The sequence below is a fragment of the Hemiscyllium ocellatum genome, chromosome 12 (genome assembly GCF_020745735.1).
Source record: "Hemiscyllium ocellatum isolate sHemOce1 chromosome 12, sHemOce1.pat.X.cur, whole genome shotgun sequence".
NCBI classification, from domain to species: Eukaryota; Metazoa; Chordata; class Chondrichthyes; order Orectolobiformes; family Hemiscylliidae; genus Hemiscyllium; species Hemiscyllium ocellatum.
This window is the reverse complement of record NC_083412.1, coordinates 25641174-25654187: the sequence shown is the minus strand read 5'-3', so window position 1 is coordinate 25654187 and position 13014 is coordinate 25641174.

Below are 13014 nucleotides of genomic sequence, written 5' to 3'. Positions count from 1 at the left end.
GAGAAGCTCTATCCAGCACAAAGTAAGATAGTTGTGGGTTATTGGAAAGCATACATCTCAGTCCCAGGATATCACTGCAAGGGTTCCTCAAGGCCCTAACATCTTCACCAGCTTTATTAATGACATTCTATCCATTAGAAGGTCAGAAGAGGGGATATCTGCTGGTGATTGCACTACGTTCAGCATTGTTCACAACTCCTCATGCTCTGAAGCAGTTCATATCAAATGCAGCAAAATCTGAACAAAAATGAAGTAAGGGCTGATAAGTAGGTAGTAATATTCATGCCACATAAACCAGGCAATAACCATTTCCAGCAAGCAGTAATCTAACCATTACTCCTTGAAGTTCAGTGGTATCACTATTGCTGAATCCCCCACTAACAACATGGATTAGGGGATTACAATTGACCAGCAGCTGAACTGGACCAGCCTTATAAATACTGTAGTTACAAGGGCAGATCAGAGGCCAGGAATTCTGTGGTGAGTAACTCACCTCCTCCAACCCAAATGCCTGTCCACCATCTACAAGGTAGAAGTCTAAAGTGTGATGAAGTAATGTTCACTTGCCTAGATGGATGCAGCTCCAATAACACTGAAGAAGATTGACTCCATCCAAGATAAAGCTACTCACCCCACCTAACACTCATTCCCTCCATCACCAATGCAAAGTAGCAGCAGTGTGTATCATTTGCAAGACGCACTGCAACAACTCATGAAAGTTCCACCAATAACACTTTCCAATGTTCACAATACTACCATCTAAAAGGACAAGGACAGCAAATTCATGAAAGCACAAGTTACTGTACGTTCCCCTCCCACCAATTCACCATCCGGACTTGGAACTATATCACTATTCCTTCATTGCCACCAGGTCAAAGTCCTAGAACTCCCTTCCATTCTGTGTATCCCTACACCATGCCAGCAATGCCCACATCCCTCAAACAAATTTTTAACAGCCTGAAAGCAAGCCACTCCAAGCACACAATCACAACTGCAGGTGGCAGAATGAGTGGGGAGGTTCCAATGGATTTCCAGTTCATTCAAATCCTTGAGCTAGCTGTCTCATTAATTTGGCTAATTGGTATCTGGACTCTAAATTGACAACCTTGGTGCCATCATCCAAAAAGAAATTATCAATCTGAACTTTGAAAATCATTTGTTGCAGAACGTCCATCTTTTGCTTTGGTTTGGGACTGAATTCCAAACGACCACTGCCCTTTGTCTGAAAACATGCTTTGTGGCTGCATTCCAAAACAAACTAAGTCTAATTTTAAAATCAAACCTCCTCCACCCTTCGTTCTAGGTTTCCCAAACCAGAGTAAATAGTTTCTTTGTATCAACTATGTCATCATGTGAACCCAACAGTGGATTATTAAGGAATGCAATGACATTGCAATGGTGGATTTCTTTTTTTTAAATGCATCAATATTAGAATTCAGTGCAACTCAGAATGTTATGCCAGAGAAAGGAACCAGGAATTAGACTTTAATTTCAAACTTACACCAGCAGCTTGCACAGATGTTTCAAGGGGATTTAGACAAGATGAGTGAGTGAGCAAGATCACGACAACTGAAGTATAATGTGGAAAAGTGTGAGCTTATCCACTTTTGTACAATGGCGCATGATATTTCCTAGATAGTGAGGGATTGGAGAGTGTTGATATTCAAAGGTTTTATTCAAGTCACTGAAAGTAATTCAGAAGGCAAATTATATGTTCGTCTTTATTACAAGAAGATTTGACTACAAGAGTAAAAATCGTAAACTTCAATTGTTCAGAATATTGGTGAGACCACACCAAAAGCATTGTGTGCATTTCAGGTTCCCTTGCTGAAGGAACACATTACTTGCCATTGAGGGAACGTAACGGAGGTTCACCAGACTGAATCTTGGGGTGGTGCAATTATCTAATGAACAGAGATTAAGGAGACCTTGAGCTTGTATTCTCTGAAGTTTAAGACAAACTCATAGAAACTTACAAAATTCTTAAGGAGATAATGTGGACGTGCCTATGTTGGGCTGGGGTGGACAAAGTTAAAAATCGCACAACACCAAGTTATAGTCAAATAAACTGGACTATAACATAGTGTTGTGTGATTTTTAACTTAAAGAAATAAACAGAGTAGATGCAAAAAGAATGTTTCCCTTGTACATAGGATCTAGAGTCAAAAGTACACCATCTCAAACAATAGGCAAGCCATTTAGGACTGTGATTAAGAAGTACTTCTTCATAGAGTCAGCGTGTCAGAGGGATGTACAGCACGGAAACAGACCCTTTGGTCCAACTCCTCCATGCCAACCAGATATCCCAACCCAATCTAGTCCCACTGCCAGCACCTGGCCCATATCCCTCTAAACCCTCCCTATTCATATACCCATCCAGATGCTTTTTAAATGTTGCAATTGCACTAGCCTCCACCACTTCCTTTGGTAGCTCATCCCATACCACCCTCTGCGTGAAAAAGTTGCCCCTTAGGTCTCTTTTACATTTTTCCCCTCTCACCCTAAATCTATGCCCTCTAGTTCTGGACTCCCCACCCTAGGGACGAAACTGTGTCGATTTATCCTATCCATGCCCCTCATGATTTTGGGGTAGTGAATCTTTGGAATGCTTTATCCCACAGGGCCAAGGAAGTTCAGTCATTAATTAAATTGAAAACAGAGATTGGTATATTTCTAGTTGTAATTACATCAAAGGATATGGGGAATAACATGGGAATAATGCATTGAGCTGGATGATCACTATGATCTAGTATGGTGGAGCTGGCTCAAAGAGTCAAATGGCCTATCCTGCTCTAATGTAGATCAACAATGTAAGTATTCTGCCAGAAATATGACCCACATGTCTGTGCAAAACAATGAATGGATAAATGAAATGACTGTTCAGCTGTTTTCAACAATGATCAAAGCATTTCACTATCAAACTATTGTGTATAAAACACAGGGGAAGCCTTAAACAGTTTCCATCATCTACCTATCACAACCATTAAGATTGTAACAGTATTGGCTAAATACAAGTAAGCCCCTTATTCCATTTTTCATTGAGATTCACAGCAGATAAAAATATTTCTGTTCCATATTTTACAACTGGATGATAAGTAAAAATGTATTCTTATATAAAAACATAGTTATTTCTTAAAAAGTTTTTAAAACTGAGAAAACTGGTGGGATGGACACTAAAATATAAACAATGACGTACTAGTTTCCACTTCCACCGCTTTAGCACGAACAATGATAACAAACTGCTCGTAAGTTCTGTTTATCAGTAACATTCTCCTTCCTGCAGTGCTCCCATAGGAAGCAAACAATCTAACAAGGGTTTGACCTGACATATATTTCCTTTTTAATTATACATGAAGATTAATGTATACACAGCATGTGGATATTGTACCTATATCATGCCCATTACTGTTTGAACTTTGCTTTGATTTCCAAGTTAATATTTTCAAAAGAATGTCAGACTTCGTCTCAGTGGTAGGATCCTTGTCTCTCAGTTAGAAAATAGTTTAGAAGAATTAATATCCAGGTGAGCTATAAGAATTATAAAAGTAAGTAAGAGATAAGAATGGAGATACTCAAGGATGATGACTACATTATAAAGTTGCCACCGCAAAGAATTATCTCACCAGGCATCTCCATCATGCCTCATGTGCAATCAATGTCTGTCACTTCACTACTGCTACCAATGTAGCACTACTAGCATCACAGTGATAATGCTTGCTCAAATCTGCCAGGGCACACACTTCAAACATTAAAGAAAGCTACAGTACTCCACAGTGTATGTACCATCAGCGCACTGACCTGTTTTCACAACTAAGAGAGTGTACACACCTGACAGTTTTTCACCAAAGGCTTGCATTAAAAAAGGACACAACTAAAAGGATTTTTTAAGAGTCACGTCGGATTCGAAATGTTAACTTTGTTTCTCTCCCCACAGATGTTGCCAGACCTGTTGAGTTTCTCCAGCAGTCTCTGTTTTTTATTTCAGACCTCCAGCAACCACAGTACTTCACTTTTACAAAGAAGGCCTTTCGAGTTGAGCTCCTCCAAGCTTTACTTGGCTAACAGAATAGCATTTGCTGCTGTCAGCCAAAGGAACTGCCACGTGCTGCGGAGGCATATTGCCCCAGTTAGGCATTGCTCTTTACACTGTAAGTACGTGCACAGTGAAACACATAGGTTGCGAAGGAACAAAATACCACATATAATCGTGTATAGGTCAATCTCATGTATAAGTTGACCCCTTTTTTTGGCCAAAAAGCTTGTATTTTTCATTTACCTCATGTATAAGTCGGTCCTAGTTTTTCGCGGCTCTCTTCCTGACCACATATTCTGCCCTAAAGGGCATGATTTGCACATTTTTGATTCAAATGCAATACCTGCATCATCACGTTGCGTGCACCAGTATATATTTGCACAACGTGATTTTCAAATGGTTAACTTGAATGTTGATGACTATATGTATACTGTATATATATTACATAGAAACTGCATATATTTATAACTGTAATAGCTACATACATACATTTGACCTGTGCATGCAAATATCTACCTTATGGCAACCGTCGACCTTGTCTTCCAGTCTATGCCTCAGTTTCTTAGAAGTAGGTGTCGCATACAGTTCTGCTCTGAACTTATTGTATAACCCCCCCAAATCTTTCTGACAAAATGGCATCATGAAGAAACAAATATAAAGCACAGTTTAAACTAAAACCTATCGAAGTTGCAGAGAAGAACAACAATAGCATATCTGCAAGAGAGTTCTGTATTTCTGAAAAAAATGTTCGAGAATGGAGGAAGGAAGCCACACAGTTAAAGGCTATGCCAAAACAGAAGTATGCCAACTGAGGAAAGCTGAACAAGTGGCCATAACGTGAAGAAAAGATCGCTGACTGGGTAATTCAGTGTCGTCAGAATGGACGTATAGTGACTCGATAATGTATTAGAATATGCACCAAAAATGAAGCAAAAGAAGATGGATTCAGTGATTTCAAAGCCAGTGCTGGATGGTGCAGTAGGTTTATGAAAAGGTATGGTTTAGTGCTTAGACAGAAAACCAAGATTACCCGATGTCTACCAACAGAGCCTAATGACAAGTTAACTGAGTTCAATTGCTTTGTAATCAGAAGTTGGAAGTAAAACGAGTACAGACTCTCATGCATCAGCAATATGGACAAAATCCCAATAAACTTCGATATGCCAGAGCTGTGGACAAGACTGGAGCAAAAACAGTTTTGGTTAAGATTTTTGGCCATGAAAGGAAGGCACTTAGTTGTATGGCAGATGGAATAAAGTTAAAGCCTATGGTGATTTTTAGGTGGAAAACTCTACCCAAACAGAAATTTTCGAAAGGCATTGTTATCCTCGCCATGAAAAAGGGTGGATGGATGAAGATGGCTGCAAGAATTGGATGAGGGAGGTCTGGAATATGTAACCAGGTGGACTTAGAAAGGAAAAAAAAAGCTTCCTGGTTTGGGATATGTTCAGATCACACAGAGTGAAAAGTGTTATCAGCGAACTTCAAGCTAACAATATTGACATTACAATGATTCCTGGAGGTCTTACGAGTATGATGCAGCCACTGGATGTTAGCATCAATAAACCTTTTAAAGACTTAGTACAGAAGACATGGGATACTTGGATGCAAGAAATGGAAAAAAGCTTCACAAAGAGTGGCAACATGTGTGCTCCATTCCTTGCAACTGTATGTGAGTGGATTGTTGAGTCCTGAAAGGAGATGAAAACTGAAATTATTGCGAAAGTTTTCAAAAGATGTGGAATTTCTAATGCTTTAGATGGTACAGAGGATGGTCAGGTGTAAGTGATGACAAATCAATTGATGATCCCCTTGAGAGTGCAGATGAAGATGATCCATACAATGATATCCTTGACCCAGGTGATTGGAATGAATTATTCAGTTGATGAAAGTGATGAGGATAGTGAATTTGAAGGATTCTAATGGACGTTTGCATGTAACTTGTTTTAAGCAGCTATCCCAGAATATTTGTGATAGACGGTGAGAAGAGTTTTTTTGCTGTGAATATCAGTTTTTTTGATGTAAAGTGTTTACCATATATTATTAACAGTTTCATGTGGTCTTTTTCTCATAAAATACTATGAGTCTTTTTTTGTTGTTTGTTTTTACTGCTCCTCTGCTTTTATTTCATGAATTGTGTGTTGTACGATTACTGGTAACTGGAATACAGTATGACAGTACCATTCTACTGTAGCAGGCAGAATGGAGCCAGTTATTCTATAGATAAATATCCAATAATGGCCATAATTCTTTTTCTTTTAGTTGTTTATTACTTTATTTGGTGATTTAGCTCTTGCTTGTCCTTTTGTTGACTCATGCCAAGCATGAATTTCATCCTCTCGAAAACAATACCTTGTGTCTTTGACGATACCCTAATTTCAGCTTTAAAAAAACACCATCTTCAAAATAATCAATAAACATCCCAATACTGACCTTATGAGGAAGGAAAGATACATGATGAAACAGTTGAAAATGGTTTGGCTGAGGACCTTACCCTGAGGGACACTTGCAGAGATATCCTGTAGGTGATCTGCATCCACGACAACCACGTTTCTTTATGTTGGGTATGACTCCAACTAATGAAGAGTTTCCCCTGATTCCCATTGACCCTAGCTTTGCTAGAACTCCTTGATGCCAAACTCAGTCAAATGTCATCTTCGTGTCAAGGGCAGTCCCTGTCATTCCTGGAGATCAATTGTTCTGTCCATGTTTGTATCAAGGTTTTAATGAGGTCAGGAGCTGATTGGCCCTGGTGGAATTTAAACTGAGTAGGTCATTGGAAGGCAAGTGATATTTGACAGCGCTGTCAATGACCCTTCCATCACTCCACTGGTGAGCAAGGGTAGGCTGTTGGGGCGGTAACTGGTAGTGTTGGATTTGTCCTGCTTTCTGTGTACAGGGCAATTTTCCATATTATTTGTTAGATGCCAGTGTTGTAACTGTACTGGAACAGCTTGGCTAGGATTGTGGCAAGTTCTGGAGCACAAGTCATCAGCACTATTGTTGGAATGTTGACACAGCCCACAGCCTTTGTGATATCTAGTGCTTTCAGCCATTTCTTGATATCATGTGGCATGATTTACATTGGCTTGAGGCTGTCATCTGTGATGCTGGGGACCTCCACAGGAGACCATGATAATTGCATTCAGCAATCTTTGGCTATAAAGGTGGATAACTTTGAACTAATTGGAATAGTCAGAAATGACCAACATTCATCAATAAGTTGGGATCTTCAGTTTTAGGAATTAAAGCTATTCTGGATACCTTCGACATGTTCCTACATGGGATTGGGAGGTCTGGTTTTAAGACCCACCTGTTACACCTTTTAACATTAGAATAATAGATTAAATTTTAAAAAAAACTTGGACATTAAACCATAAGGTGGAAATCCTTGGTTAAATTAAACATTTAATTTTTATTAAATGAAAGAATTCTTGACCAACACATTAACAGGACAAGGGACAGGATTCTTTCAAAAATCTCCAATAATTTCATATATTTTTGATTTGCTAATGAAGCAACTACCGTTGGTTTTATTGTAAAAGGGAAAAAAATGTCTGCTTTATTATTAAAATTTTATAATTTACTTTTAAAATATGATTCCATCTCATATTATGTGCAGCTGATTTGCTCATGACTACATACTACTTTCCTTGCCAATCTCCTCTTTTCAAAAAAGAATCAACGTTTTTATTTTTCTTCACAAAACTTCCATAGGCACTATGTTCTTAAACTATTTTAAAGACTAGCTTTAAGAGACAAATTAAAATTTATCTTCAAAATTTCCTTTATGTTCTTTTTCTTTCTCACTCTTCAAATATTCTTATTTCTTCTGACTGAGTTTGCAGTCTTTTCCTTACTATCAGCATCATTCAAATATTCAATTATTTACTCAATGTAAATAATCATAGGCAATAAATGTGCATGTGGGTGTCATTGGAGAGACAGCATCTAGTGCCCGTATGCTTTACCCTTCTGTGATCAGTGGGCATCACGGAAGATGTGTCGCATTATATTGCCCACAAAGTAACATTTTAATTTGAATTTGTAGGTTTCCTCAGATCTTTAAAAAAAAAATCATTGTCGTGTTCCTTAGGAGCTGTCAATTTTAAAATGGTTTATTCTACTATATTGGCTTATATTTTAAAATAGTAGACATTTATAATTCATGTCACTTGTTGACTCTGGCAAATAAGTTCCATGGTCACTAATTTAGGAATGAGTTAATTCCTCTAATTGTACTTCATGGTTAAATACTGACCCTCATCTGAGACAACCTTAGGAATTTTCTGTCAATCTCAGGATGTCCAAAAAGACTTCACACCCAATTCAGTATTTTTGAAGTAATGTAGTATAGAAAGTACAGCAGTCAATTTGCACACAGCAAGGTCCCATCACAGGCAATGTGAAAATAATAATATAATCTGGTTGATTTGCGTTGGCTGATTGATAAAAGTTACACAGGACTCCAGGGAGAACTCCCCATCACGTCTATTGAATTTTATCACTGGATCTGAGAGAGCCGACAGGCTACTGTTTAACTACTCATCTGAAGAAAAGTCACCACGGACATCCAACACTCCATTGTTCATGTACTGGAGTGTCAGCCTCAATTTAATGCATATTGTATCACCTTTGGTCAATACAATTCTGTTTATTCTGCACCTCTTCCATATCCAATATCACCACCATAGAGTATAAAATCTGAAATGTAACAACTAATCTTCATAAAACTTTAGTAAGACCATTGCTGGATTTTTTGCATGCAGTCTTTGATTTTGATCTATTGACCATAAAACGTAAGAATTTGGGGCAGAATTAGGCCAGAATTAGGTGGTTTGCTCCATCTTCCGACCACGGCTGGTACATTTTTTTGCCCCAATTTCCTGCCTTCTCCCTGTCACCTTTGATCCCCTTACTAATCAAGAACCTATTTGTCTCTGTCTTAAATACACTCAATGACTTGGCCTCCACAGCCCTCTGTGGCAATGAGTTCCATAGATTCACTACTTTCTGGCTAAAGAAATTCCTCTTCATCACCGTTCTAAAAGGTCATTCCTTCATAGTGAGGCTGAGTCCTCGAGTCCTAGTATCTCCTACCAATGGAAACATCTTGTCAACATCCACTCTATCAAGGCCTCTCAAAATTCAATAATTTCAATGAGATCGTCTCTTATCTTTCTAAATTCTATTGAGCATAGACCCAGAATCCTCAACTGCTCTTCATATGATAAGCCCTTCATTCCTGTGATCATTCTTGCAAACCTCCTCTCGATCCCCTCCAATGCTAACATATCCTCCCTTAGCTACCGAGCCCTTAGATATTGGAAGGATGTTCAGGCAGTAGAGAGCATCAAGACCAAATTGTTGAGGGAAACCATCTCTCATGATGGAGTATAAATATGAAGACTTAAATCTGGGACTGTTTTCATTAGCATTTATGAGAAATTTTAACCAAGAGAAAGAAACATTTTCCCTGTGATTGACAGCTCTAAAATAAGGACATATAAGTCTAAATATAAGAGATTTATGGATGGAGGGATGGGAAGAGCATTTGTTTTACACATACGGTTGTGATACAACGAACTGAATTACTGGGGTTAAAATTGTCGCAGAAACCAAGTCAACAGTGGTTAACTTATTTTATCCACAGATGTGGCCATACCTGCTGAGTTTCTCTAGTAGGTTTTGTTTTTATTTCAGGATTAGGTTAGATGTCTGACTGAGGGAAAGGATATAAAGGGATATGGGAACAGGACGGGATACATGGATCAAGATCCTGCTCATTTGGAGGATCACTTGGTGGGTCCAAGTGATCTGTTTTCATGTGATGATTTCCATGTGTTGTCAGCCATTCCTCCTCTAAAATATGTGAAATCTTAAACAATGATCTTGAATAGGCTGCCGCCTCTCTTGGGGATCCATTGAAGCACATCCAATGGCGTCCCTAAAGCACAAGGTTGTACGGCCAGCCAACTTCTGATTAAGAGCTTAAGAATCTCAGACTGTTATGACAATAAGTATATATCGCACCATGAGAGTGTGACTGGTACGTTTTTAAATTGCTCTTGACACTACTGGGGGAATGATTTAACCAATTTAGACTCATAGATGTTTGCAGCAAAGAAGGAGGTCCTATAGCCCATTGTACCTGCACTGGCATAAATCTGACTACACAAATCCATTTTCTTGCCCTTGGCGCAGAGCCCTGGAGGCCATAATGATGTAAGCCAAAAGATCTGTGCTGCTTAAAATATAATGAGAGCTTCTGACTCAACCATCCTTTCAGGCAGTAAGTTTCATGCTCTCACCACACTTTTTGAGAAAAACAAATCTCCTCAATCCTTCACTTTTCTTCTACCTCTTACCTTAAATCCCCTGGTTATTTACCCCTCTACTAATGGTAAAGGTGCCTTCATGTTAATTCTGTTAATGCCCTTCATAATCTTATGCAGCACTATCAGGTCACCGCTCACCCTTCACTGCTCCAAGCAAAACAACCCAATCAACCTAATTTTTTCCCATAGCTCAGACCATCATAGTAAATCTCCACTGTATCATCTCATGTGCAATCATATTATTCTCATGACGTGGAGACCAGACCTCCTGCAGTACCCCAGTTGAGCCTTAACCAGTTTTTTGGACAGCTTCAGGAAAGCTTTCCTGCTCATGTATTCCATAGCTCAGCCAATAACGCCAAGCATCACATGTGAGTTTTTAATCATCTTATCTCCCAGCCCTGCTAGCTTCAGGGATGTTCGATATGCACACCAAGGTCCTGTTGACCTTCAGTACTTCCAGGGTCCTGTTATTCATTGTGTAATCCTTTACCTTGCTCGTTCCTCCAAAATTCATTACTTCACACTCTTCCATGTTAAACTCAATTTGCTTTGCCCACCTGACCAGTCTGTTGACATCCTCTTGCAGCTTGCAACTATCCTCCTCATTACTTACCAACTTACCAATTTTCATGTCATCTGTGAGCTTCTTGATTGAACCCCCTTCTATTTAAGTCCAAATCATTAATACGAACCACAAACAGCATGGGCCACATCACTGAGTCCTGTGAAACTTAACTGGAAGCAGACTTCCAGTCTCAGAAACATGCTACTACTTTCACCCTCTGCTTCCTGTCTCTCGGCTCATTTTGGATTCAACATGCTTCATTGCCTTGAATCACCATGGGCACTTTCTTTCTTGACTAGTCTGCCATGACAGACCCAACTAAAAGCTTTAGTAATGTCCAGATAGGGTAACTTACTAAACTTTCCACTGCATTTTTGTTGTAAAAAAAACATGGGTGACAATAAATTGCTATTCTATTCTACTCTGAACTGTTCCATTGCCTCAGAAATCTAACACTGTGTCTACTACACCAAATCTCAAACCATACATTCATCTGCTCTGTCTTTCTTTTCCTATACTTTCTACTGCATGGCATTGGGAGTAATCAGAAAATTGCTAACTTTGAAATTCTGCTTTTCAGTTTCCTGCCCAACTCCCTAAAGTCGGCCAGCACAATCTCATCTCTCTTTCTTCCTATGTCTCTGGTCACATGGACTATAGCCATTTGACATGACATTGCTTTATCCCACACTTTAATGAAGGCATTTAAAACAAATGAGTTGATTCTTGTGGAAAACATGTGGACCGAACATTGTAGAAATTTTACGAGAAGTTATGTTCGGGTCAAAATGCTTAATGATGGAGGGAGATACAAGGACAATATTTTGTTAATAATAGATTAACACAGCTGTCCATAATGGATTGCTAGTAAGTTGTGCCAGTTCAGGGAATTTGATTCTCTCATATGAAAATATTTACAGTTACATGAAATTCTTTGTGAACAAAAACATATTAGAATCAGGAGCATTTCTGAGGTTAGTTACCTTAGAAGACCCTCCTCAGAAATAAATTTTTTCCAGGATTAGAGTAAACACATTTCAGCCATTGTAACAAAAGATAAAAGTTACATTTAATACATCCACATCTCCACATATTTAAAGAGAAAACTTGGATTTTCTGTTTATTAGATTTAAATACTTGCAGAACAATGCTTTCCAATTTGACTGACATGACCTTCCAAACCTGTGACCTCTACCATCCAGAATGACAGTGCAGCAGATGCATGGGGACATCACCACCAGCACATTTCTCTCCTATCAAGTCACCATCTTCATATGGAACTAGATCACCTTCCTTCACTGTCATTGGTGAAAATCCTGGAACTCACTTCCTAAAGATACTGTGGTGTCCTACTCTCCTCATGTCCTGTAGACTTCAGAAAGAAGGTAAAAGTCAGGACTGCAGATGCTGGAAACCAGAGTCTAGATTAGAATGGTGCTGGAAAAGCACAGCAGGTCAGGCAGCATCAGAGGAGCAGGAAAATCAACGTTTCGAGCAAAACCCTTCAACAGGAATGAAGGCAGGGAGCCTCCAGGGTGGAGAAATAAATGGGAGGAGGTGGGGCTAAGGAGAAGGTAGCAAAGAGTACAATAGGTGGATGGAGGTGGGGATGAAGGTGTTGGGTCAGAGAGGAGGGTGGAATGGATAGATGGGAAGGGAGATTGGCAGCTAGGGCAGGCCATGCGGATGGTACTGAGCTGGAAGTTTGGAACTGGGGTAAGGTGGGGAGAGGGAATTGGGGTAAGGTGGGGGGAGAGGAAATGAGGAAACTGATGAAGTCCACATTGATGTCCTGGGGCTGAAGTGTTCTGAGGCAGAAGATGAGGCGTTCCTCCTCTAGGCGTCAGATGGTGAGGGAGTGGCGGTGGAGGCGGCCCAGGACCTGCATGTTCTCGGCAGAGTGGGAGGGGGAGTTGAAATGTTGGGCCACGGGGCGGTGGGATGGAGTTGAAAAGTTGGGCCACAGGGCGATGGAAGGGGAGACTGGATGCTCTCTTGTAGAGCACTTTCGGGAACATTTCCGGGACACCCGTACCAATCAACCCCACTGCCCTGTGGCCCAATATTTCAACTCC